Below are 14,424 nucleotides of genomic sequence, written 5' to 3'. Positions count from 1 at the left end.
GGAGATATTCATTTTACCTACAGGTAAGTCTTATTATAGGCTTACCTGAAGGTAAAAATGTAAAAGCGGGGTATACAACCTCTTTAACTTTTTTTTCCATTACATAGGGGACAAAAAGTCCTCTGTGATGATTTTCTGGTGACAAGTTCTCTTTAATGAGACATCCAGGGTGTTAAACACCCTAGATGTCTCCAAAGTGCTCCACTGAATGTCATCCAATGCAGATTGCATTACATTACATTCGTTCCTAGGTATGCTGGCTGGGGACACCGTGAGGCAGACCTGGAAGTGACATCAAACACCTCACTTTCTCAGTCAGCAACAGGGAGGGGAGAAGAGCAGATGTGTCCCCTCTACCCGGTAGCACCCGCTTTTTCGGTTCCTGCTGAGGCAAACAGAGCCTGGGATACATAACAGGGGGAGTGGGCACTGTTATCGGGGGGGGAGCAATCGGGTGGAGCTGGCAACGAAAGGGTTAAAAAATGCACTGTAACTGTATTGCATGTTACTTCTGTACCATGTAATGCAGTGGGGGCAAACGCACTGTGTTTGTGACCTGCGTTTGGGGTGTCCTTAACATTGCATTGACACCCACTGCAGATTGCAAGTGTAGTGGGTTATGAGCATAGTGCTGGAAACGCACACGGAAGGAGGGTTTCCCAGAGTGCTCTGGTGTGAACAGGCCCTAAAGCCTTATAACCGCTGGACTTAAATAGGCGAAGCTTTAAAATATATTTGAAATAAGTTAACTGTTTTAAACAGGCTAAAGATGAATACAGTTGTTACTGATATGCAAATAAGTCTAAAACTGATCATAGAAATCTCAGAATGTCTTTTGAGCTGTTTTGCCTTGAGAAGGAATACAGTGGAGTATTTTTCTTTAGACAACAGGAAGAAGGGCGTGCATTGGTTTCAGCCAGGGGAAACAATAGTCAGCAGGAAAGGTTTTCAATCCCGTCCATGTTAACCCCAAAGAATGGTTGGGCTGTCCCGCAGACAATGTGTTCCCAATCTGGCCGAAGGTGGCCAAACAATGGTTTAAAGTGCAACATTAGTCAGAATATGAAGTCATTATAGATGACTTCAGGCTGGCCGCTATTGCAGGTATAGCTAGGTAAAACATTAAAAATAAGTGCCTATACAGTTTAAAATCCAGTAAGACCCCTTTCACACTGGGGCATAGGCGGCATTGGCACCATCGGCAGTAAAACGCCACTATTTTTAGCGGCGCTTTACCGTAATTTTTGCCGGGGTTTTCGGCACTAGCAGGACGGTTTTAACCCATGCTAGTGGCCGAAAAAGGGTTAAAACGACCCGCAAAGAGCCGCTGCAGCAGAGCTTTGCCAGCGGTTTGGCAGCTGTGCCCATTCAGTTCAATGGGCAGGAGCAGTTTAGCAGCAGTGTATACACGGCTCCTTCCCCGCCCCAAAGATGCTGCTAGCAGGACTTTTTTTAGCGTCCTGCCAGCGCACCGCTACAGTGTGAAGCCCTCCAGGGTCTAATACACTGTCTCACCAGGGGCAGCCCATCCATTAAGGACACACGGGCGCTGCCTACCTATCCATCACCGCTGCCACCCCCTTTTCATGCGTCCAGCTCCTCTCAGGACGCATGAATTACAGCGGCGGGGGTGTTTTTATGAAGCACCTGATTAGAACCAGAGGCTCTAATAGGCTTCAAAATAGGGTGGGCTCGTGGCACAGAGGAGCCCACCTAGGTGTGTTAGAAAAGCAGATGAATATTCGCTTTTCTCACACTGAACCTCCTCTCCGCCAATCAGGAAGCATGGGTCTGATACCCATTTACCGATTGGCTGAAAGGACAGGCGATCCTACTGGACGCCTAGGAGGAGGAGGGGGAGGGAGATGCAGGGTGGAAGCCGCCGTGATCCACAGGAGGAGGAAGAAAGAAAACTGCTGCTCGCCTTACATGTTGCCCGCCCGATTCCTAGATGGGGTAAGTGCAAGCCTTTGATGTCCCGACCGTACTTCCGAGGTGGGAGGGTTGCCACTGACCAACCGAGGGGGGGGGGGTGGCTGTTTGCCGCCCCCCAAAAGAAAAAAACACCAGCCACCACTGGGTCTCATCCTACTCTGGACAGCTTCAGTTGGTCTTTATTCTCGGCAATGTGGAAAGAATCGGAGCCACAAAAGAGGGCGATGTACTGACAGCCTAAATATTTACTGCTGCTCATGAGCTGTACTTCTCCTTTATGACACTATAGATATTAGAAGATTATGTACCAGTCTAGTTAGTCTTCAGCTAGGCATACATGGCTAGATTTCTCTCATTCAGTCCGTAGACTGAACAAGAGAAATTCAGCAGATTCCTCCACCTTCACAAAATAGCACAGATGGAGGAATCTGTACTGCTGGCTATTGTATTATACTGTATGTACAGTATCTCACAAAAGTGGGTACACCCCTCACATTTTTGTAAATATTTTATTATATCTTTTCATGTGACAACACTGAAGAAATGACACTTTTCTACAATGTAAAGTATTGAGTGTACAGCTTGTATAACAGTGTAAATTTGCTGTCCCCCTCAAAATAACTCAACACACAGCCATTAATGTCTAAATTGCTGGCAACAAAAGTGAGTACACCCCTAAGTGAAAATGTCCAAACTGGCCCAATTTGACATTTCCCTCCCAGTGTCATGGAGGAGTGGAAGAGGACTCCAGTTCTAACCTGTGACGCTCTGGTGAACTCCATGCCCAAGAGGGTTAAGGCGGTGCTGGAAAATAATGGAGGCCACACAAAATATTGACACTTTGGTCCCAATTTGAACATTTTCCCTTAGGGGTGTACTCACTTTTGTTGCCAGCGATTTAGACATTAATGGTTATGTGTTGCGCAATTTTGAGGGGGCAGCAAATTTACACTGTTATACAAGCTGTACACCCACTACTTTACTTTGTAGCAAAGTGTCATTTCTTCAGTGTTGTCACATGAAAATATAGAAAGAAAGAGAAGAATATTTACAAAAATGTGAGGGGTGTACTCACTTTTGTGAGATACTGTAGGTGATGGGGCTGCTTGAATACCTGAACTGTGACTATGTCTAATAAGATGTAGTCACTGTTTGGCTGGGAATTTTCTACCAACTACTGATTTTTTTTTTGTTTGTTTTTTTGAGTTGGATGGCTCTAGCAGAGACACCCACATCTCAACTTTCTTATGGGAATGGGCCTAAATGAAAGCAGAACTTTACCCATAACAACTGAATAAAAAAGATAATGTTCTTTAGCAAGGAACATATATGCCGCTTTAATAAATATGCGTGAAGGTAAAAAAACCTTGTGCCCTTATAACCACTATAACCAGTGCTTGCTCTGACACTTATAGAAGTCATAAAACGGCTGATGAGAAAAGGTATTTTGCAGTTTATTTTTACTAAAATAATTGCATTTCCATGTTCTATGTACAGTGGGAGACCAGATATAGTGACTGCATTGTCCAGGGTTTAGTAACAATTTAAGGTTTAGTGTTTCCGAAACAAAGAACCTTACCCAGAAATGTCAGGAAGATGTTTTCTTAAATGAACCAGGAACTGTCCTCTGATGAACGTAAGATTCTAATCTCAGTATTCAGATTCTAGCATAATCTTTGTACTTCTTGCATCCAAAGTAAACAATAAAGATAAATAACTTAATAACATTGTGTTCATTTGTATTTGCATGATTGCTTTCATTGTTACACCCTTAAAGATAAATGAATGGAATGCAGTTCATGTGTGCCTGTAACAGAACACTGGTATATTTTCCACTAAATATGTTTTTTTTTTTTAACACAACCAGAGCTTACAGAGAATCTGTCACTTTGCTCATTCTTGACAGGTTCTCTTGACATGTCACCCATCCACCACCCACTGATGCCTTTATGGCACTTCCAGGTATATGAGAATGACATTTTCTCCCCCAAGGCTACCCATACACAGCTTGATTTCCCTTGTACCAGGGATGTGCAGTCAGGGGAGATAGGTGAGGCAGAGCCTCACCTGCCATGAACATAAAAAAAAAAAATCAAGCTTCAAGGGTCGTAACTTGACAAATTGGGGGGGGGGTATGTAGCCTAAATCATACCCCACCACTGGTAAAGATGGGGCTCCTACTAACTATGGTTCTGGAGATACTGGGCTCCTTGTGGAGCCTGTCAGAAGCTACATACAGAGCTGCCAGTTTAAATACAAGCTGGCACACTCTGTTTGCAGCAGACTGAGAGGATGAGCTCACAGTGCCTCTCCTCACTTCTTGTCAGAGGCCCTGAACTCAATGGACAGGTTGGACCAATGGTAAAGCACCATTGGCCCCAGCTGGCCAATAAAAATGCTGCAGTGGAGGCATGCCTCTTACTGCAGTGTCATAGAAAAGGCATGTGTCTAAAAGACAAATGCTCCCTTTCAGCCCAGCCCTCTTATCTATAAGGTTTACCCACAATCCCATGTTTTTCTCATATAGTTAAGAGGGAGAATGAGAATCTGCTGCTGTTGAAAAAGCTTATAATTAAGCTAAATCATATATTATTATGTGTACAGTATTCCTTATCTAAACAATAGAATAAGCAGCGCTAAATATAAATCCACACCATTGAATTCAAAAGTATTAAAAACTATAGACCCAGTCCAGTGAACATGAATTACTAAATGTTACTACACTGTGCAAACCCTGCCCCGAGCATACAGAAATAGAGAAAATTAATAAATAGTTTGTATCGATATTAATTAACACAAATTATTATATAGTGCATGTCACCAGATGAATAGTGATAACAAATATATACGATCTGCTGAAAAAAATACCCTGTGACTAAATATTATTCAACACTAAGGCCTCATGCACACGAGACGCAGTTAAACGCGCGTTCAGATGCAGTTGGACAGTTTTTTCAACTGCCCCTGAACTCATTCAATGTTATCCTATGTGTCCATGCACACAGTCTCGTTTTTTTCCATTTTTATGCAGTTGCGTTTAATCTCGTTTTTCCAGAAGCAAAAAAAAGCGTTCAGAAGCAAAAATTTCCACGTTTCAGACGCAAAATGCGGTAAAATGCGGCAAAACGCCGCTACCGCGTTTAGCTGCGTTTGCGTTTATATGCGTTTTTAAAGGTGACCTTTTTTTTTACATTAAAAATCTCAAAAATGATTGCAAATGATGAAAAACCATTAGAAAAATATTTTAAACAATTGCAATTGCAAGTGGACAATCCACAACTTGTGGCAAGTGACATGGCAGGTGGCAAGTGACGTGGCAAGTGGACAATCCACAACTTGTGGCAAGTGACGTGGCAGGTGAAGTGGCAAGTGACGTGGAAAGTGGATAATCCACAACTTGTGGCAGGTGACGTGGCAAGTGACCTGGCAGGTGACGCGGCAAGTGACCTGGCAGGTGACGTGGCAAGTGGAAAATCAACAACTTGTGGCAGGTGACTGGCATGTGACGTGGCAAGTGGACAATCCATAAATTGTGGCAGGTGACGTGGCAAGTGACGTGGCAAGTGGACAATCCACTTGTGGCAGGGGACGTGGCAAGTGACGTGGCAAGTGGACAATCCACTTGTGGCAGGGGATGTGGCAAGTGACGTGGCGAGTGGACAATCCACAACTTGTGTCAGGTGACGTGGCAAGTGGACAATCCACAACTTGTGGCAGGTGATGTGGCAAGTGATGTGGCAAGTGGACAATCCACTTGTGGCAGGGGACGTGGCAAGGGACGTGGCAAGTGGACAATCCACAACTTGTGGCAGGTGACGTGGCAGGTGACGTGGAAAGTGATGTGGCAAGTGGACAATCCACAACTTGTGGCAGGTGATGTGGCTGGTGACGTGGCAAGTGGACAATCCACATCTTGTGGCAGGTGACGTGGCAGGTGATGTGGAAAGTGGTGTGGCAAGTGGACAATCCACAACTTGTGGCAGGTGATGTGGCTGGTGACGTGGCAAGTGGACAATCCACAACTTGTGGCAGGTGGCATGGCAGGTGACGTGGAAAGTGGACAATCCACATCTTGTGGCAAGTGACGTGGCAGGTGATGTGGCAAGTGACGTGGCAAGTAGACAATCCACAACTTGTGGCAGGTGATGTGGCAAGTGACGTGGCAGGTGATGTGGCAAGTCACGTGGCAAGTGGACAATCCACAACTTGTGGCAGGTGATGTGGCTGGTGACGTGGCAAGTGGACAATCCACAGCTTGTGGCAGGTGATGTGGCAAGTGATGTGGCAAGTGGACAATCCACTTGTGGCAGGTGACGTGGCAGGGGACGTGGCAGGGGACGTGGCAAGGGACGTGGCAAGTGGACAATCCACAACTTGTGGCAGGTGACGTGGAAAGTGATGTGGCAAGTGGACAATCCACAACTTGTGGCAGGTGATGTGGCTGGTGACGTGGCAAGTGGACAATCCACAACTTGTGGCAGGTGACGTGGCAGGTGACGTGGAAAGTGATGTGGCAAGTGGACAATCCACAACTTGTGGCAGGTGATGTGGCTGGTGACGTGGCAAGTGGACAATCCACATCTTGTGGCAGGTGACGTGGCAGGTGACGTGGAAAGTGGTGTGGCAAGTGGACAATCCACAACTTGTGGCAAGTGATGTGGCTGGTGATGTGGCAAGTGGACAATCCACAACTTGTGGCAGGTGGCATGGCAGGTGACATGGAAAGTGGACAATCCACATCTTGTGGCAAGTGACGTGGCAGGTGATGTGGCAAGTGATGTGGCAAGTAGACAATCCACAACTTGTGGCAGGTGATGTGGCAAGTGACGTGGCAGGTGATGTGGCAAGTCAGGTGGCAAGTGGACAATCCACAACTTGTGGCAGGTGATGTGGCTGGTGACGTGGCAAGTGGACAATCCACAGCTTGTGGCAGGTGGCATGGCAAATGACGTGGCAGGTGGACAATCCACAACTTGTGGCAGGTGACGTGGCAGGTGATGTGGCAAGTGATGTGGCAGGTGATGTGACAAGTGGACAATCCACATCTTGTGGCAAGTGACGTGGCAAGTGGACAATCCAAAACTTGTGGCAGGTGACGTGGCAGGTGACGTGGCAAGTGACGTGGCAAGTGGACAATCCACAGCTTGTGGCAAGTGACATGGCAGGTGGCAAGTGATGTGGCAAGTGGACAATCCCCAACTTGTGACAGGTGACGTGGCAAGTGATGTGGCAGGTGATGTGGCAAGTCACGTGGCAAGTGGAAATCCACAACTTGTGGCAGGTGATGTGGCTGGTGACGTGGCAAGTGGGCAATCCACAACTTGTGGCAGGTGGCATGGCAGGTGACATGGAAAGTGGACAATCCACATCTTGTGGCAAGTGACGTGGCAGGTGATGTGGCAAGTGACGTGGCAAGTGGACAATCCACAACTTCTGGCAGGTGATGTGGCAAGTGACGTGGCAGGTGATGTGGACAATCCCCAACTTGTGGCAGGTGACGTGGCAAGTGACGTGGCAAGTGGACAATCCACAACTTGTGGCAGGTGACGTGGCAGGTGACGTGGCAAGTGGACAATCCACAACTTGTGGCAGGTGACGTGGCAAGTGATGTGGCAGGTGATGTGGCAAATGACGTGGCAAGTAGACAATCCACAACTTGTGGCAGGTGATGTGGCAAGTGACGTGGCAGGTGATGTGGCAAGTGACGTGGCAAGTGGACAATCCACAACTTGTGGCAGGTGACGTGGCAGGTGATGTGGCAAGTGGACAATCCCCAACTTGTGGCAAGTGACGTGGCAAGTGACGTGGCAAGTGGACAATCCAAAACTTGTGGCAGGTGACGTGGCAAGTGACGTGGCAGGTGATGTGGCAAGTCACGTGGCAAGTGGACAATCCACAACTTGTGGCAGGTGACGTGGCAGTTGGGCAATCCACAACTTGTGGCAGATGATGTGGCAAGTGACGTGGCAAGTGACGTGGCAAGTGGACAATCCACAACTTGTGGCAGGTCCCGTGGCAAGTGACACGCTAAATACAAGTACACTGCAGCTCTCACAGCTGCTGCTACTCACTCTGGTCTCACAAAATTGCTGAAATAGTTAATAATACTGTTTTTTTGAGCTGGGGAGGGTCTATGATGTTAGCTTAACTAAATGCTTCTAGACGCAAACGCGGTAAAACGCGGTAAAACGCTGCTAAATCGCGGAAAAAATCGCGGCAAAACTCGCGTTTCTAAACGCCGGTTTCAACATGTGTCCAGCAGCGTTTGCATCTGCGTCTCGTGTGCATGAAGCCTAAAAATAAATAAACAAATAACGAGAATCAAATGAATTGTTTCAAGTTCTATCAAACAATGTCCACTTCCTACAAATATTGTTACCAACACCACTGTGAAAGCTCCTGAGAACATAATATAATGTATCCCAGTAAAATCATAGTCCATACGTTGAATCTTCAGATCATAATCCAAATAATGGAATAGTGAAAAAAACGTTTAACCAGTGTCTCTTGAATAAACAGCAGATTACATCTACACTCCTCCACCACACCGCTTTAGATGTGACTCCTCTCCCCTTATGTGATTACACTCACCCGCTGTATATGCCTCACACTTTCGTGTTTGGCTGGATGTGCTTATCCCCTTTACAGGGTTTAAATGGGGTATCCAAGTTTCCACTCCAGAATGCAGGGCCAGTACCATGGCTGTTCTCATAGACGCCACGGATGTTTCCATAGGTGTCACGTTACATATATTATTATGCTATATTCTCGGCTTTTTGGCTAAGATCAAGTGTAGTATCTGTTCTCATCAGTTGCCAGAGGAGGCGCTATGCTACTCCCAAGTGTGGGGAGGGCATATGCAAATCCAATGGTGTCATTGCATCTGGAAGGGCGGTTTCGGTAGTGGCCAGTGTCTGGGCGCCCTTAGAGACGTCAGGGGTGTCGAGTCTGAGTCGTCCGGAAGGGTGCTCCTGGTGAGGATGGGTGCTGCATCAGGTCTGGCCAGAGGGTCAGGTCCCTGGCCTTCTGGCTTCGATTGGAGTAGTTCTAGCTCCAGTCAGGTTTTTGGGAGAGAACACTGGCTCCCCTTTCCCACTGGGGGAGTGGTCAGTATTTCTCGAATCTAATTAGGTAGGAGTGATGGGGGCAACCTTTGAGCCTGATGGTAAAGGTTCTCCCCAAGCTGCCAGAACTTCAGGCCTTCCTGGCTGGGGTGGGGGCTGCTCTGGCCTGGGCTGTTGGTCAGGGTTTTGACGAAAAGCCTGTGATGAGTGTGCCCCTGAAGTGGCATTTCAGGGGTGCCGTACAATCACTGTGAGTAAGGGTCACTTTGATTCATGGCACCATAGTCACTTCACCATACACCATTCACACCTGCCTCTAGGGCCGAGCCTTTTGGCTAGGACCAGAGGAATTTTTTATTCTTGGCCGAAGGGCCAGCCATTGTATTACACAATGGTCACTATTCACTTCTCCCACTTCCTTCTCCCCCACTTTCTATTTATTTGAACCTGTATTTGTCACCTTTTTGAATTTTCCCAGGCCTACTCTGAAAGTCTTGGGAGGGGGTGGACATGGCCTTTTGGCTTGGTTCGCCTTTTCTCATGGGGTCCCCCTTCGGGTCATGTAATACTGTACCCAAATATTTTTTTTGTCCTTTTTTCATACAAATAGAGCTTTCTTTTGGTGGTATGTGATCACCTCTGGGTTTTTTATTTTTTGCGCTATAAATAAAAAAAGACCGGAAATTTAAAAAAAAAACACATTTTTCTTAGTTTCTGTGATACAATTTTGCAAATTATTATTTTTTCTTCATAAATTTTGGCTACAATTTATACTGCTACATATCTTTGGTAAAAATATACCAAATTAGTGGATATTATTTTGTCTTTGTGAAAGTTAGAGAGTCCACAAGCTGTGGTGCAAATCATAAAAAATGTATCACACCTGAAGTACCGGTGGCTTATCTCATTTCTTGTGACCCAAACAAGACAGGAAAGTACAAATACCCCCCAAATAACCCCTTTTTGAAAGTAGACATCCCAAGGTATTTAGTAAGAGGCATGGTGAGGTTTTTGATGTTGTCATTTTTTTCCCACAATTCTTTGCAAAATTAAGATTTTTGTCCCCACAAAATTGTCATTGTAATAGGTTATTTCTCTCACATGGCATGTATATACCACAAATGACACCCCAAAATACATTTTGCTACTCCTCCTGAGTATTACGATACCACATGTGTGGAACTTTTTCACAGCCTGGCCACATAGAGAGGCCCAACATGCAGGGAGCGCCGTCACGTGTTTTAGGAGCATAAATTACACATCTAACTTCTTGACTACCTATTACACTTTTGAAGGTCCTGGAGCACCAGGACAATGACACGTGACACGTGGCACTGATGACAGATGGTACTGATACGTGGCAATGATGGCACGTGACACTGATGTGGCACTGATGACAGATGGCACTAATACGTGGCACTGAGGACACGTGACACTGATGACAGATGGCACTAACATGTGGCACTAATGACAGGTGGCACTAATACGCGGCGCTGATGACAGAAGGCACTAATACGTGGCACTGATGACAGATGGCACTAATACACGGCAATGATGACAGATGGTACTAATACGTGGCACTGATGACACGTGACACTGATGACAGATGGCACTGATATGTAGCACTGATGACACTTGACACTGATAAGAGATGCCACGTGACACTGACAGATGGCACTGATGACAGGTGGCACTGATGACAGATGGCACTGATATGTGGCACCGATGACACGTGACACTGATGTGACACTGATGACAGATGGCACTAATACGTGGCACTGATAATAGATGGCACTAATACGTGGCACTGGCGACACGTGACATTGATGTGGCACTGATAACAGATGGCACTTATACGTGGCACCGGGGACAGATGGCACTGATAGGTGGCACTGGGGACAGATGGCACTGACAGGTGGCACTGGGGACAGATGGCACTGACAGGTACTGTGGGCACTGTATTTTTGATTTTTTTTGTGTACTTACTGACACTGCAGCTGCAGGTGACTCACCCTTCTTACATGCTATCTCTGTGTGAGGGGGAGAGCCGGTGTTCTGACAAAAACTGTCCCCCCATCGGATAGTATCCACCCCGTACTGCGCAGGCGCATCGCTTGTGCAGTCTGGAGGACAAGGAGACTCCCAAAGTCTCCGAAGATGAATGGTGCCTGCGCACTTGCTAGTAGCTTCTGCCCTGAGTCCAGGTTCAAGCCCCACCATGCAAGTGGACATACGGTAGCACTTAGTAACAGGGCCCCTCGGAGGCTCGCTTCGATCGCCACGCTTCGCTTGCCACGCTTCGCTCGCCATGCTTCGGGCACAGCCTCGCTTCGCTCGCCAATTTTTTATTCTATCTCTATGTCCATTTGGATGGTGGTGAACCTGGACTCAGTGCCCTTCGGCGCCTCCTTGTCCTCCATAAAGCTCAAGTGCAGTACAGGGCGGACACTATCCGACAGGGGACAGTATTTGACACAACACCGGCAATGAGAGATGATCTCATATGTTTACATATGAGATCATCTCTCATTGGACACTGCGATTGAGTGCTAAATGGCTGTGACTGACCATTTAGCACGATCTGTGATTGGCTGTGTCAAAGGGACATGGCCAACACAGAATTTCCCAGATGCACTCCCGCGGCTGATCAGTGTGGATAGGGGAATTTGCACTGTTGGCTACCCACAGCTGCTGAATACCCAAACAGGGACTGCAATCGGGAGGGTGCAGTCACTGCTCTTTGAATTTTCCAGCTTGAATTTCAGACACTTCAGCAGGTATTGGAGAGGAGGGGAGGAGGGACAAGTTATTTGGTAAGGGAAGGCAGTGAAGTTTGGGGGTGGGAAGGGGGGTGTTGGCTTGTCAAGGGAACCTATCAGTTTTCCTTAAATGAGGATTGCTTGGTAGGTATTATAAACCTGTATAACTGTAACCATAACATTTTTTATGGCTGTGAAAAAACCCAAACTCCATAGCTTTGGATTTCAACTAGGACAGGCGGCACCAGCACAAGGACCACTTCCGATTAAATGTAATTACTGTCCCTTGTGCTGTTTTTTTTTTTACCTAAACTTAGGCTTTAAAGTGGTCCTAAAGGCTCAAGTTTTTTACCTTCATGCATAAAATGCATGCAAGTAAAAAACCTTCTCTGGGCAGCACCCCCCCCCCAGCCCCCCTAATACTTACCTGAGCCCTATCTTGATCCATTAATGTGCACGAGTGCCTCGGCTCTCCGAGGACTGTGCCTCCTCATTGGCTGCAACTGCTGTCAATCACAGCCACTGAGCCAATCAAATGCTTCCTAGCATTTCTAGCCTTGGCCATATTGAGTAAGGGCAAATGACTCATATAGCATTAACTTCCTGGAATCCAAATGCCCTTAGCTCAAGCATGGGTGTGCATAACTGAAAAAATCCCTCCTCTCCTCCTTCAGATGAAAGGAAGACACCTGTGATGTATGACATAGTTTTTGCCTAGGCAAATAAAAAACAAATGAAACACTAAAACAAATATTTATAACTGTGTTTAATTGCATACATCAAATATATAAAAATCAAAAACAATCTAAAGACTTCAATGTAGTGTTCAAACCTCTGGCCTGTAGATGTCACTATTTACAATCTATACATGTGTAATATTTTCTATACTCTGTACAAGTTATTTCCAGCTCACACTCTTATTAGGCTATACTCAGAAGGCAGCACATATTTTATGGATGCCTGAACTTATTAGCAAAGCACTTTATACATACTCTATCACCCAGATTACAGTTTACAGTTTTACTCTGAGCCCATTCGTTCCCTCTGCGGAGATGCACTCTTCCTTTCTGCCCAGGGGTTCTCGGGTCTTGATTGGATAGATTGATAGTAGCGCAGCCATTGGCTCCCGCTGCTGTCAATCAAATCCAATGACGCAGGCATTCTGTGTCTATGTACGCAAATGCTGGACTCAGGAGTGTACCACCCGCAATGTACCCTCCAGGGAGAGCGCTTCTCCCAGGGGGTTTACCGATGCAAGGAGAAGCTGTGAGCGCTGCTGGGGGGCCCCAGAAGACGAGGTTCGAGGCCACACTGTGCAAAACTAACTGCACAGTGCAGGTAAGTATGATATGTTTGTTATTTAAAAAAAAAAAAATAACAAGGGTTTACAACCCCTTTAACCGCTTGCCGACCACCTCACGCCGATGTACGTCGGCAGAAGGGCTTGTACAGGCAGAATCACGTACCTGTATGTTGCCCTTTAAGAGGTGGCCAGCGGGTGCGCAGCAAGCTTCGTGAGTTGGGATACCCGCGATCGCCTCACGGGGAGATGCTAATGTAAACAAGCATCTCCCCATTCTGCCTAGTGACAGTGTCGCTGATCTCTGCACCCTGTGATCCATGCAGAAATCAGTAACGTGTCACAAACAGCCATGCCCCCCCACAGTTAGAAACACGCCCCTAGGACACACTTAACCCTTACACTGCCACCAGTGGTTAACCCCTTCCCTGCCAGTGCCATTTACACAGGAATCAGTGCATTTGTATAGCACTGATTGCTGTATAAATGACAAGGGTCATAAAAATGTCCAATGTGTCCACCATAATGTCGCAGTCACGATAAAAATCACTGATCGCTGCCATTTAAAAAAAAATAAAAATCTTAATAAAAATGCCATAAAACTATCCCTTATTTTGTAAATGCTATAACGTTTGCACAAAAAAAATCAATATTCACTTATTTTTTTTACCAAAAATATGTAGAAGAATACATATCGGCCTAAACTGAGGAAATTTTTTTTTATAGATTTTTGGGGGATATTTACCGTATTTATCGGCATATAACTTTTTTCCCCCTAAAAATCAGGGGAAAATCGGGGGTGCATGTTATACGCCGATCCCCCGCTGTTTATATACCCTTCTGCGCTCTCTGTGGCTTCCGGGTATTTTCGGCTATCTTCTGCCTTTGTCGGCTATTTTTGGCCATTCTCTGCTATTTTTGGCCCAGAAAGCCGAAAGCCGCCGAGAATGGCCGAGTGTGGCCGAAAATAGCTGACAAGGGGTGAAAATAGCCAAAAGCGGCCAATTGCGGCCGAAAATACCCGAAGGCCGCCGAGAACGGCCGAGAACTACCGAGTGCCGCCAAGATACACAGGACATCCGCTCTGTATTGCCAGTCATTTGAAAATTATTTTTAAATCAAATCATTTTCAAATGACTGGCAAGGCTACAATAGAAGGCTGCAAATGACTGAAAAGGCTGACATAGAAGGCTGCAAATGACTGGCAAGGCTACAATAGAAGGCTGCAAATGACTGGCAAGGCTACAATAGAAGGCTGCAAATGACTGGCAAGGCTGCAATGGAAGGCTGCAAATGACTGGCAAGGCTGCAATGGAAGGCTGCAATTGACACTGACAAGGCTGCATTGATGGGCATTTAAATGTAA

General features: G+C 46.3%; 1 pseudogene; it reads left to right on the top strand.

Annotated features, from left to right (window-relative positions):
* The first annotated feature begins 8,695 nt into the window (after positions 1–8,695).
* Positions 8,696–8,805, top strand: LOC143986381 (U2 spliceosomal RNA; annotated as a pseudogene).
* The last annotated feature ends 5,619 nt before the right edge of the window (positions 8,806–14,424 follow it).

This window comes from Lithobates pipiens, unplaced genomic scaffold, assembly GCF_037356315.1.
Source record: "Lithobates pipiens isolate NorthernLeopardFrog02 unplaced genomic scaffold, aLitPip1_a1.2 Scaffold_16, whole genome shotgun sequence".
Classification (NCBI taxonomy): domain Eukaryota; kingdom Metazoa; phylum Chordata; class Amphibia; order Anura; family Ranidae; genus Lithobates; species Lithobates pipiens.
This window is presented reverse-complemented; position numbering and strand designations above follow the sequence as displayed.